A 13,623-nucleotide genomic window follows, 5' to 3' on the forward strand; every position below is an offset into this window, starting at 1 on the left:
CTCAAGTTCTAGGATGAGTAAGAGAAGACCAGGAGGCATAAAAACCCTCCTCTTGAAATAAAGCAAATAAAGTGCCAGTGGGTTAGGGTTGAGGAAGAGCTTCTTACTGTCATTATATTGTTTTCTGGGTCTACAAAATAGGATGTTCAGACTTTCTGGGCTTATATTAAATGAAGCAATCCTTGGAGTTGCCCCATCCCCTGAAAAATATTGCAGTTCTTGTGGTGACTTTTGTGATTCTCCACTTTTCCCCCCTTGGATAAAGCACTTCGTTTCACCATGAGGCCAGATTGGGATACAGACATGACCCAGCACAATTAGAGCTGCTGCTGGTTCATGCCCCAGTTAAAGAGCCATGTCACATTTTTCTCTTCTATGTACAGCGTTTTAGCTTACTGACACACTTAGACAGTTCACAAACGGTTCATTGAAAGACTGAGAAACCTCAACCACGATGACCTGGGAACCTATAACTAGGATGATGTCCTGGTTTATGCCGGCGTATTTACTAATAGTGCACCTTACACTCTCAGAACCGTCTTATTTAGGAGGATACATTGTATGGTCACCTTTCCTAAAACCATGTGGAATCTGGTGACCTTGTTTCCAGAGACAGGAAGGAGAGTAGAAAAATCCATTTAACCTTCTATGGTTCTAACAAGATGTGAGGATTTATTTGCATCATCTGCCTCAGGGAAACCCTATGTTCTGTGTGGTTGCTGTGGACCACCCCCCAGATGACTGTCTGCACAGCTGAAGGCAGAATAATGAAGCATCCAAATTAGACTTTTAACAAAAAAAAAAAAATCTTTTTTTTTTTTTTTTTTTGAGATGGAGTTTCGTTCTTGTTGCCTAGTGCAATGGCGTGATCTCGGCTCACTGCAACCTCTGCCTCTCGGATTCAAGCAATTCTCCTGCTTCAGCCTCCCTAGTGGTGGGGATTACAGGCACACACCACCATGCCCAGCTAATTTTGTGTTTTTAATAGAGACAGGGTTTCTCCATGTTGGTCAGCCTGGTCTCAAACTCCCGACCTCAGGTGATCCGCCTGCCTCCGCCGCCCAACGTGTTGGGATTATAGGTGGAGCCATCTCGCCCAGCCCAATTTTTTTTTTTGGTGCTTTTAAATGACTGTTCTTGCCAAAAGTTACTAATCAGAAAATTAAACTACAATCTGCAGGGCTTGTTTCACTACAGTCAGTTCCAGTCAGTGGAGCATAGTGGATGAGAACGTGTGTGAGCCCAGGTTCAAATGCTGGCTCCACAGCTCACTCATTAGCCATCTGACTCGGAAAACACGGAACTGATAAGACTGAGTTTCCTTGCCTATAAAGGGGCGCTAATCAAAGTTCCCACCTCACGGGATTGTTGTGAAGTATGAAGCATTTAGCACGATGCCTGGCATATAGATGGTACTCAAAATATGTTACCTTAAAACACACACACACGTGCACACACATGCACATCCACCTCCTTGTGGTCTGCTTTCCTAAAACCCATGCTACTTCACTATTTAGATGTGCCTAGATTCATGTGGTTTCCCAACATGTCATTGCAGCAACCCTAAGTTTAGCAGTTACCTCATCTAGCAAAGATGGTGCTTTTCCCAAGCATGGGACAAAGACTTCTTTTGTCCCTGCGTGAGAAAGCACTTAGTGCACTGGAATGTAAAGATTGCGCAAATGAACTCTGGTCACAGCTGAAACTCTCATGGTAATAAAAATACCTTCAGGCCCTTTTGGAGTTAGTAGAAAAATACTCTAGTTTTTAGACAGAAACGTCTGGAGGGCTAAGGCTTAGATTCCAACATTCCAGTTTGATCAAAAGCAGCTGACATTATCATTATCATCATTGCAACTATTTATGAAATGCTCATTGTGGGCAGACATTGCACCAAGCACTTCAGGAACATTTATCTTAGGTGAACTTCAAAGTAACCTCTGATGTAGTATTCTATCATCCCCAGTTTTTGGGTGATTTAAGTCAGGATTAGTATGCCTGAGGTCTTTTGGCCTTGGATCAAACTGGGATTTGAACACAGCTCTGTCCACCCCTAGGCCTGTGTTCTTAGGCACCATGATGTAGCACCCACCTGTGAGGAGTGGATTTTTTTCATTGCCTTGAATTATTTTCAGATATGAAAAACATTGTGCGTCTGTGGTCTTACTGACTTTCTATTAAGTCTCATATTTGTGGTCTAGCTTTAGATTCCCCATCTCCCTTTTTTTTTTTTTTTTCCCCAGACTTAATGTCCAGTGAGTTTCACTTAGGACCATTTTTTATTATTTTATTTTTATTCATTTATTTTTTTGAGACAGAGTCTCACCCTGTCACCTGGGCTGGAGTGCAGTGGTGTGATCTCGGCTCACTGCAACCTCTGCCTCCCGGGTTCAAGCAGTTCTCTGCCTCAGCCTCCCAAGTAGCTGGGATTACAGGTATGCACCACCACGCCCGGCTAATTTTTGTATTTTTAGTAGAGTGGGGGTTTCACTGTCTTGGCCAGGCTGATCTGGAACTCCTGACCTTGTGATCCACCCGCCTTGGCCTCCCAAAGTGCTGGGATTACAGACGTGAGCCACCGCGCCTGGCCTATTTATTTGTTTACTTTTATATATATATATATATATATATATATATATATATATATATATATATATATATATATATATTTAAGACAGAGTCTTACTTTGTCACCAGGCTGGAGTGCAGTGGCACAATCTCAGCTCACTGCATCCTCTGCTTCCCGGGTTCAAGCTACTCTCGTGCCTCAGCCTCCCAATTAGCTGGGAGTATAGGCATGTGCCTCCATGCCCAGCTAATTTTTGTATTTTTAGTAGAGACAGGGTTTTGCCATCTTGGCCAGGCTGATCTCAAACTCCTGGCCTCAAGTGATCCACCGACCTCAGCCTCCCAAAATGCTGGGATTACAGGCGTGAGACACCACACCCGGCCTACTTAACTTATTTTTGATGCTTAATGATTTTAGAGAGTAACTAGGTTTTGCAAGTCCATTGGTCCTTTAAAATAATTTCTAGATTGTTGGCATTGTTAAAACCCTAAATCCTTTTAGGAAACTATTGCGAAGAAAGAATATGACATTCATAAGAGCTCAGTGTTGATATTAGCATTGGTTATGATAGTGAAAAACCAGATACATCTTTTATTTGGGAAGTATGTCTTGAGGTATACTTCCCTATAATCATTAAGTAAAAGATTAAGTAAAACTGTAGTACATAAATAATGTGTAACTCCCTGTATTACATAGAATGTCTGCAGAACGTAGATAGGAAAAATAAAGTTTGTCAATAATTTTCAACATCTTTATTGAGATACAGTTCATCTGCCATATGATTTGCCTATATAAAGTGTACATTTCAGTGTTTTTAGTAGTGTATTTGCAGAGTTGTGCAGCCATCACCACAGTAACTTCCCTAACACTCATTTTAACATCCATTCACCTTAAATGTGTCAGTTGCATCAAGAAATGGAAATGGAATAGTATATGCTATGTGATCACAACCACAGCGATTTTTTTCTTTTTTTTCTTTTTGAGGTGGAGTCTTACTCTGTCACCCAGGCTGGAGTGCAGTGGCACGATCTTGACTCACTGCAACCTCTGCCTCCTGACAGAACCCTCCTGGGTTCAACCAGTTCTCCTGTTTCAGCCTCTTGAGTAGCTGGGACCACAGGCGTGCACCATCACACCTGGCTGATTTTTGTATTTTTAGTAGAGAGAGGGTTTCACCATGTTGGCCAGGCTCCTCTCGAACTCCTGACCTCATGTGATCCTCCTGCCTTGGCCTCCCATGGTGCTGGGATTACAGGTGTGAGCCACCGTGCCTGGCCTATGATTTCTTTTAATCAAAAAAGAAAAAAGGCATTAGCAATGGAAACAGATGTACCTCACTTCATGGTGCTTCCTTTACTGCACTTTGTAGATATTGTAGTTTTTACAAATTGAAGGTTTGTGACAGTGCTATTCACTTTATGTATCTGTGCCAGCATTTTTTTTTTTTTTTTTTTTTTTTTTGAGACGGAGTCTCGCTCTGCCGCCCAGGCTGGAGTGCAGTGGCCGGATCTCAGCTCACTGCAAGCTCCGCCTCCCGGGTTCATGCCATTCTCCTGCCTCAGCCTCCCGAGTAGTTGGGACTACAGGCGCCTGCCACTGCGCCCGGCTAGTTTTTTGTATTTTTTAGTAGAGACGGGGTTTCACCGTGTTAGCCAGGATGGTCTCGATCTCCTGGCCTCGTGATCCTCCCGTCTCGGCCTCCCAAAGTGCTGGGATTACAGGCTTGAGCCACCGCGCCCGGCCTGTGCCAGCATTTTTTAGAAATAAAAGTATTTTTTAAATTTAGGTATGTGTTGTTTTTACACATAATGCTATTACATAATATAATATAATATAATATAATCACACTTTTGTATGCATTGGGAAACCAAAAAATTTGTGTGACTTACATTGTTGCTATATTTGCTTTATTGTGATGATCTGGATCCGAACCAGTAGTATCTCTGAGGTATGCCTGTATATGGAATTGTGGGCAATTGATCCTTTTCCTTTCTTGCGCTTTCAGTATATTCTGTATTTCTGTATTTTGCAAATTTTCTATGATGACCTGTATTACTTTCATAGTGGAAGGCAGTAAACTTAATTAAAAACAAAAATGAAGTCATTCATTGGAAAGGATAACAACCCTTTTGTTCTTTTCTCCTTCTCGTTGATATTATTAGATACTGGATAACTAAAACCACTTAAAAATGAGCTAATTAAGATCTTACCTTCTTTTTTTTAGAATGCCTTTTAGCTTAAGTGTCATTAAGAAGCTTATACCACACCTTGGCCCCACTCCCACCTCAAACCCTTCCTCGGGAAGACACAATACTAAGTAGTTGGTGTTTCCTTGACATCAAAGGACATGGTATAAACCTCAAGTGTTGATAGAAACAAAAGCCAAAGGACCATGTGACGATGACTGTCTGGGCCTCTTTCTCTCCTAGATGGGGGTAGCCACATGTCTACATGTGTATATGAGTGTGCCGGGATGTTACCCGCTCCATGTGACATTCCATTGATTTCCCTGTGGTCTGTGGACTCTCAGGAAGAAGAGCAGGGAGCAGGCCACCTTGGAGGAGTCTTAATCAGCTGCTGTTGAGTACATGGATGGTGCACAGGAGCAGGCCTGGAGTGGGATGATGGCTAGGAGGGCAGAGCTGGTCAGAGACCTGTTGGGGAGCAGTGCCTGCCATGGCCAGGGCATGGCTGCAGGAGTCATGAAGGCTGTTCTCACAGATGAGCTGTCAGTCACACCTGCTCTTCTTGGTTTAGCTCCTCACTCACAGCCCTCTGTTAGAGGAGAGAGACTACTTTTCTCAGCCAGGCTGCCTCCTGGCACCCTCGAGAGAATATATTCCTAATTGCTGCGCTCAACTGAATGAATATACCTCCAGGTGTGCAGACAAAAACAAAAAAAACCGTCCTGGATCACTTTCCAGTGCTTGGGAAGTGGCTCTTATTCACTCCTTCCCCTAACTCTTGTCACCCCTCTCCTGTGAGCTGTTATGGTATCTTTTTTTTTTCTTTGAGATGGAGTTTTGCTCTTGTTGCCCAGGCTGGAGTGCAGCGCACAATCTCGGCTCACTGCAACCTGTGCCTTCTGGGTTCAAGCGATTCTTCTGCCTCAGCCTCCCAAGTAGCTGGGATTACAGGCACGTGCCACCACGCCCAGCTAATTTTTTTTTTTCATTTTTAATAGAGATGGAGTTTCTCTGTGTTGGTCATGCTGGTCTTGAGCTCCTCACCTCAGGTGATCCACCTGCCGCAGCCTCCCAAAGTGCTGGGATTACAGGCATGAGCCACCATGCCCGGCCTATGGCATCTGTCTTCTAAGGGACCTCCCTGCTTCAGCCTTTACAGAGTATGTTTCTTTTTTTTGACACGGAGTCTCGCTCTGTCGCCCAGGCTGGAGTGCAGTGGCCGGATCTCAGCTCACTGCAAGCTCCGCCCCCCGGGTTCATGCCATTCTCCTGCCTCAGCCTCCCGAGTAGGTGGGACTACAGGCACCCGCCACCAAGCCAGGCTAATTTTTTTGGATTTTTTTTAGTAGAGACGGGGTTTCACAGTGTTAGCCAGGATGGTCTTGATCTTCTAACCTCGTGATTCGCCCGCCTCAGCCTCCCAAAGTGCTGGGATTACAGCCGTGAGCCACGGCGCCTGGCCTATAGAATATCTTTCTAGCTTCATCTCTAGCTCTGTTCACAGCCCTCTACGGAGCACGCCTCTGCCTTTGTTCTTTGAGGAGCATGCAGCCTCCTTCCTCCCCACCTCAAACATCCCACAGTTCCCACTCACCTCTCAGTCCGGGCCAGTGCACAGCACCAACAAGCTTTTTCTGAGAAGGCAGAACCAGCTATTTTTTGGTCTGTGTTCTCATCATACTCTACATATTGTGCTTATGAGAAGGGGGGAGAAGCACAATACTCCTAAAATCAAAATAAGTCTGCTTTGTTTCTAATTTGAAGGCATCTCAGTATTTTTTGCCTATGCTGCCTAAACCAAATGCAGGATTGTTTTGTGTATGCGCCGGCTTGAGGTAGACTATACGATGACTTACCTTAATTTATGTCTAGTTAGAAACTGAGTAAAGTCATGCAAAAGTAGTAATACTGCTTAATTAACAAGAGGTTGCTGAGACTTAATCTGTAGGAGTCTCTTGGTTTAGATTGGCCTTGGGTTAAATATATACTGTGGCGTGTACAACACAGCTGTGAATGGTTTACCATATGGGTCCAAATAACTAGAAAGGAAAGTCAGCTAAATTAGAAAAGGATGAATCTAGACTCCAGAAAATAGATTGTAATTAGCAGCAGCACAACCCCAGAGTTAGCGTAAGTGCCAATAAACTGGTACAGCTTTGGTCTCTCTCTGGAAGGGGAGGGTAATGAGTTGCCCTGTTATTATTGCCAGTTTTGATTTTAGCAGTATTTGTGTTCTCCGGAAGGGATGCAAAAGCCGGTGATTTTTTCCCCCCTTTCTCAGAAGCGCAAGTATAGAAGCATAACTGCACCAAGTTTTGCACTTATTTTTTTCTTATAGTTTTAAAATAGAACTGCTTAAGATTTCTGTGGCCAAAAGACTAACATCCCATGCCACTGCAGAACACGCCAGGATGGATATTTTTGGTTTCACCTGCACACCAGGTATATTCATTTGGCTGAGCAGAACAATTAGAAATATATTCTCTTAAGGGTGCCAGGAGGCAGACTGGCTGGGAAAAGTAGCCTCTCTCCTCTAACACAGGGCTGCAAGTGAGGAGCTAAACCAAGAATAGGTCTGAGTGTGAGCTCTTCTGTGACTCGTGTAGCCCAGGGCCCTCTCACCCTCCTGGAAGGGAATGGACCCTTCCCAGTTGCTGAGGCCTTTCTCTCTGTGTTCACGTTTACTTTAGACTGACTTCTCATCTTACAGCAGTGCTGGAAACAAAGAGGCCAGTGCTGAGTCACAGCCGCTCTGACTCCGCCAGCACAGATTTTCTTTGTAATGATATTTGTCTATGTAGCTATGTAATTGCCAGACCCGAGCCAGGTAGCTATCAAACACTGGAAAAGGAGTCCCTGGAGCTTTTCTAATTGTAGGCATCAGCTTTCATCACCTGCCTCTCTTCAGCTCTTTCTTTTTTTAAAAAAAAAACAAAACTGTTACCTCTTTTCCCTGAGGAAATCCAAATACCAGTTTCACCCAGGGACAATGGCCGTAACTGGATTCTAATCTGGTGTCAGCAACGCCAAGAAAGTTCTCCACTGTCAAGTGAGTTAAGGGTGGCTGTGTTGGTTTCTCTCGCATCTGTTCACATTTTTTTATTTTCTGTCCCATGAGGCTGACGGAGTAATGGGGCACAATACAGTGCTTGCATTTTATGTATGTTCCTTCACTGACGATTTGATTTGGATCTTGAGCAGTGGTATACTTTGTGTTTTGCTGGTCTTGTAGCTTATTTCAGAAATATTATTCTGCATGGAAGGCAGACAAGGTTCTAGATTATTAAAGTAGCCGGTGAGATTACCAAGACAATGATACCTTAAATCCTTTCTAAGGAACTCAGTTGAAGTGAGATCAAAGCAGAATGGAAAAAGAAGAAATTTGATTTTTGGACCAAAACCACTTCTTAAGCACTTAGGTAAACCCTGCTTTCCCTGAGTTGGGACTGTGTGCCCCAGCTGTGCCAGACTTGGGAGAGGCACCAAACTCCCCTGTCTCCTTTCACCCTGTGCATAGCCTACTTTCTCTCCCGTCTCTCGGCAGCTGCCAGAGTTTGTCGTGTAACTGGACTACTCATCCATGTGTGTCAGTGGCAAAAATGTTCTCTTTCTTTGCCCCATATTTCAGATAGAAATTCAAATGCAAGCAGGGGCCAGGCTTGTGACAGAGAAGCTGAGTGAAGGCAGTAGATGTGTTTCTAGATGTTAACTCAGCCAGTCTTTTCTGCATCCTGGTAAAATAAGTATTATCATATCTCTGTTCTGTGGGGTGAGATGCCTAGGCCTAGGGAGGGAACTAATGTGCCCCAGGATCTCACAGGTCTGAGTCCTGTGGAGTTTCCAGAGCACTACATTGTGGCTGCTACTTATCTGGAGGCCTCCCCTGGCGTCTGTCAGCCAACTGGGTGTCCTGTCTTGGTGAGAGACGCTCTGGAGACAGTGCTCGCTTGTGCTGGATGACCCAGAGGGGCAACTTTGATAGCAGGGGTTCCGGGCCAGCCAGCACCATGGTGAAGGTGCTTTGGGTAGTCCTATGGCTAGAGGGGAGCTTTTCTTTCCCTAAAATTTCTCCCAGTAGGTGGGTGACTGGCTGGCATACTAGGCTTGTTGGGAAGGCCTACCTCCCTCTGCCGAGTTAGTAATGTCTCTCCTCAGAAGAGAGTCTTCTAGCTCTTTCTGTTGAAAAAAACCTCAGCTGGGTTATCCCTTTAGTGGCCATGCATTATTACCAGGTGGAAAATCATTACCTACAGATTACCAAGTGTAAGTGCATTTGTATGTAAAAATTTCAGCCCAGTTCTCTACACATTTGACACATTATTGTCCCATATCCTTTATAGGAGCTAGATGGTGGAGCGTGGTATGAAAAAGTATCAGAGTATAATTTTAAAAAGGTACAGGCTTGACTCATAGGATAAACATGTATTAAACATTGATTTAACACATTGAGGTAAGGCTGGTTCAGAGGGAATTTGAGATACTGGATGTTGGTAAGTGTTGAGAAAAGAATGTTGGAATAATATTGTTGTGCCAGGCTGGGTGTTGTGGCTCTTGTCTGTAATCCCAGCAGGCAGGAGGGCCTGGGCAACAAAGGGAGACCTCATCTCTAAAAAACATTTTTAAAAATTAGCTGGGCGTTGGTGGTGAGTGCCTGTGCTTCCAGCTACTCAGGAGGCTGAGGCAGGAGGATCATTTGGGCCCAGGAGGTCGAGGCTACAGTGAGCCATGGTTGTACCACTGTGCTCCAGCCTGGTCAACAGAGTGAGAGACCCTGTTTAAAAAAAAAAGAAAGATTGTTGAGCTGTATACAAGACTATTCATGTTCTATAGGGCAGTGAAGCCACAGCCTTTGGGGTTATCCTTTCTACTGGACCACAATCTACAAGTTAACATGTAACCCTGCAGAGTGTATGCCCAAATCAGTAGAAAGTAGCATGTCAGGTAAGACAGGTCCCTTGAGCATGAGTCTTTGGGTCTGTGAGATAGTGCTTCAGCACATACCTGGAGGATATGCTGTCTTCCTCTTGCTTTATTTTCAAGTTTTGCATAATTTTCTATCACAGGAGGCAGAGTTGCCCAGTGCAGTGAGCCAAGGTCTTTAGTCCTGGTTTGAATCTCAGCCCCGCAAGTGTCTTGCTTGTGTGACCTTGGGCGAGTCTCTGCCTTCTGTGAGCATTGGTTTCCTCATTAGTACAACCGGGATGACAGTGGCACCCACCTTAGATAGGTGTGGTTGGCCGGGCGCGGTGGCTCAAGCCTATAATCCCAGCACTTTGGGAGGCCGAGACGGGCAGATCACGAGGTCAGGAGATCGAGACCATCCTGGCTAACACGGTGAAACCCCGTCTCTACTAAAAATTACAAAAAAAAACTAGCCGGGCGAGGTGGCAGGCGCCTGTAGTCCCAGCTACTGGGGAGGCTGAGGCAGGAGAATGACGTAAACCCGGGAGGCGGAGCTTGCAGTGAGCTGAGATCCGGCCACTGCACCCCAGCCTGGGCAGCAGAGTGAGACTCCGTCTCAAAAAAAAAAAAAAAAAAAAAAAGATAGGTGTGGTGAGAATTACATGATAGAATATGGGCATCTGATAAAAATGCCTGGCACATAGTAGGTGCCTAGTAAAAAGTTATTATTATTTTGAGATGGAGTTTCGCTCTCGTTGCCCAGGCTGGAGTGCAATGGCACGATCTCAGCTCACTGCAACCTCCGCCTCCTGGGTTCAAGCGATTCTCCTGCCTCAGCCTCCCGAGTAGCTAGGATTACAGGCGTGCACCACCACACCTGGCTAATTTTGTATTTTTAGTAGAGACGGGGTTTCTCCATGTTGGTCAGGCTGATCTCAAACTCCTGACCTCGTGATCCGCCCACCTTGGCCTCCCAAAGTGCTAGGATTACAGGCGTGAGCCACAAGGTTACTATTATTATAATAATGCAAAAGGTTACTATTATTGTAATAAATGAACTATGTCCACATGTACACACCCATAGCTCTGTGGCGCTGTCCTGTCTTTGTGGCATGCCTCTGACCTTCTTTTTGTAAAGATGATTTTTTTCTCAGCTTTGATACTTGTATGCTCAGTAATCTTAAGTCGTGGTCTTCCCCATAATCTAGGTAAGGAGAGGATCTGGACGGTTTTCCTTTGTTTTCCAAGTCAGCCCCCACCCTCCTGAGACCTTCATCAAACACAAATGAAATCCATTTTCTTTGTGCATTCAGTGTGTCTCGGCAGATGTGAGTCAGCATCCTGTTCAGAACGGCCGTTGGTGCCTTGCCATGGACAATAAAGACACACATTTTCCATGGAATGCCAGGCGCTGGAGCTGACTTGGGGTTTCCACCCGCCGAGAGGAGGAGGAAACTCCAGGAGGCTGATTTTGTGGTTTTGGATGCAGCCATCATTTTAAACTGCCAATGTTCTCTATGCTTGAAAAATACAGTAAATGATTTATGGGACCCAGGACCCCCAGGTTTCTCCTGGCACCCTGCTGTCAGCAGCGCCTCCCCGTGGCATTCCCTTGGCAAAGCTGTTGCTTCAGATTAACTGGCATTTGGAACAGTGACTGACCTCTGGGGTACCCATGATCCAAGTGTTGAAAATATTGTTGTAGTTAGCTAATTAGATTAGCTGGCTATTTTTGTTCAAGGAGTAAATGCTTAAAGACTTCCTTGTGCTGTTTCCCATCAGGAGCCAAATACGTTTGTGTCTTGGTTCCTCACCAATGTTGGAAAAGTGTAACTTCTTTAGTTTTGTTTTTGTTTGTTTTTTTTGTTTTTTTTTTTTTGTTTTTTGAGACGGAGTCTCGCTCTGTCGCCCAGGCTGGAGTGCAGTGGCGCGATCTCGGCTCACTGCAAGCTCCGCCTCCTGGGTTCACGCCATTCTCCTGCCTCAGCCTCCTGAGTAGCTGGGACTACAGGCGCCCGCCACCGCGCCCGGCTAATTTTTTGTATTTTTAGTAGAGACGGGGTTTCACCGTGGTCTCGATCTCCTGACCTTGTGATCCGCCCGCCTCGGCCTCCCAAAGTGCTGGGATTACAGGCGTGAGCCACCGCGCCCGGCCACTTCTTTAGTTTTGAAAAAAAAAATTGTAAAACATCTGCCTGAATTACAGAATTCATGTTTTCATCCACATTCTGTGGGATCACCGTATCCACATCACTCTTCCTTGTGGAGAGGCTTTGCTTAGATGACTTTGTGATCACTCACATCAGACACAGGAGGAAGAGGATGGAAAAGGAAGTGTTATTGAGGTTTTCTGTTTCTTCTTTATGCCCTTGCCCCGCCCACACGTTTTCTTTAGACCCTGGGCCCTTCCGCCCAGCAAACACTTCCTTAAGCACTGGAACACGACAGGTCAGAGAGTATAAATCAAGGAAGGCAGAGCCCCATCTCCCGGGCATCTGGCACTATATTGAATTTAGAGCTTTTCTGGTGTCCTGGCACTGGCTGTGCCTTGTTGATGATGATTGTGCTGACATAAGTATTCGAGGTTCCGTCTGAGTCCTTCAGTTACATCCTGGGTAGAAATGGTGAGTAACCGGATGACCTTTGCAGCCTCAACCTGTACTGAATAATTTTTCACAGGAATAAATGGCCTCACCAATTACAATAGCAGGGCAAGAGGAAGCAGCAGTGTTCTAGAGATAAGATGGTTCAATCCCATTTGAAGATGCATGTATTTGGTATTGCAATATAGGACATGATTTAAGTGGCTTTGACTAGGCAGTTGATCCTGGCTTCATGATTTTTTCCTCTTTCCAGTTCAGTTTGAAACATGCAGACAATGGTGTGGGAGAAATAGGTGATGCAGGTGAGGTTCTTGGGCAGGGCGGTGGAACGGGAGTCTTCTACTTGCAGAAATAGCCTCCATTTCATTTCCTTGTAGTTAGTGGCGTTAGCACTTGTGCAGTGCATTACGGCTGTTCACTTGTAAAGTCCCAGCACGTTAGATACTGCCTCTCAGCTGGCTGTTAGCTTGGTAAATAATTTAGGTAAAATACATTTCGATTCCTTCAGACTATGGTTGTTGCTGCCTCCTAGGTAAGATTCAGGTTAACCACCCAGGCTCTTTATGGGGATTTCCAGTAATTGGATTAAATTCTATCTCTGCTGGCTGGACACTTAGCTGCTATGGAAAGAAAGGCAGAAAGCTGTTTCGTGGACTAAGAGTGCGGTACTGCATCACAGCTTGTGGAGTGAACTCTTTAGATATTACTTCTTACCTGGGTTGTTTGGGCAGAAGTAAGCACTTCTTTCCCTAAAATTGTAGTCGACCCTGTACCTCACAAAAGCAGTTGGTAGAAGTAACACAGAAGTCTTTTAGATAGGTAGATTTCTCAAGACGTTTCCATTTCCCACCCGTGGTTATCATTTTCTGTTGGTGATTCTCAAATAAGGAATTACTGGGGAGCTTGTTGAAGTGCTGCTTCCTGGGTCCCAAGTTCTAGAGAGCTTACTTACTAGTTCTCAGGTAGGGCCCAAGGGACTGTGTTTGTAATAAATGCTTCATGTGATTTTAATGCAGGTAGGCCAGGAACCACATTCTGACCCAAACACAGACTTTGCATTTGTTTTTAAGAGAGAATACTTTTTCATGGGTCAGTGTTCTTGGTGTGCATTCAGGCCAGCCGCCCCTAGGTTGACTTCTGAAAGTATTAGAATTGAGGTTAGAGGATAGAATTGTGTTTTGTGATTGGTTCTTCAGCATTTTCAGTTGGTGGGTAATAAAATTAAGTACAAAGCAAAACACATTAATAAGCAAGTGGTTTTCCTGATATAAAGCTAGAGCCATAGAATTTTGAGACAGAGCAAGAGAGCAAACAAACAAGCGAACACATGTGTGGGTAGGCATGCAGGCATAGCAGCCCGGGC

The 13,623-nt window shown here is 44.9% G+C and overlaps 1 protein-coding gene across 3 annotated transcripts in view; it reads left to right on the plus strand.

Annotated features, from left to right (window-relative positions):
* Nucleotides 1–13,623, plus strand: part of LOC105489322 (annexin A2) — a 57,693-nt gene that overhangs the window by 25,200 nt on the left and 18,870 nt on the right. The window lies entirely within an intron of this gene.

This window comes from Macaca nemestrina, chromosome 7, assembly GCF_043159975.1.
Source record: "Macaca nemestrina isolate mMacNem1 chromosome 7, mMacNem.hap1, whole genome shotgun sequence".
NCBI lineage: Eukaryota > Metazoa > Chordata > Mammalia > Primates > Cercopithecidae > Macaca > Macaca nemestrina.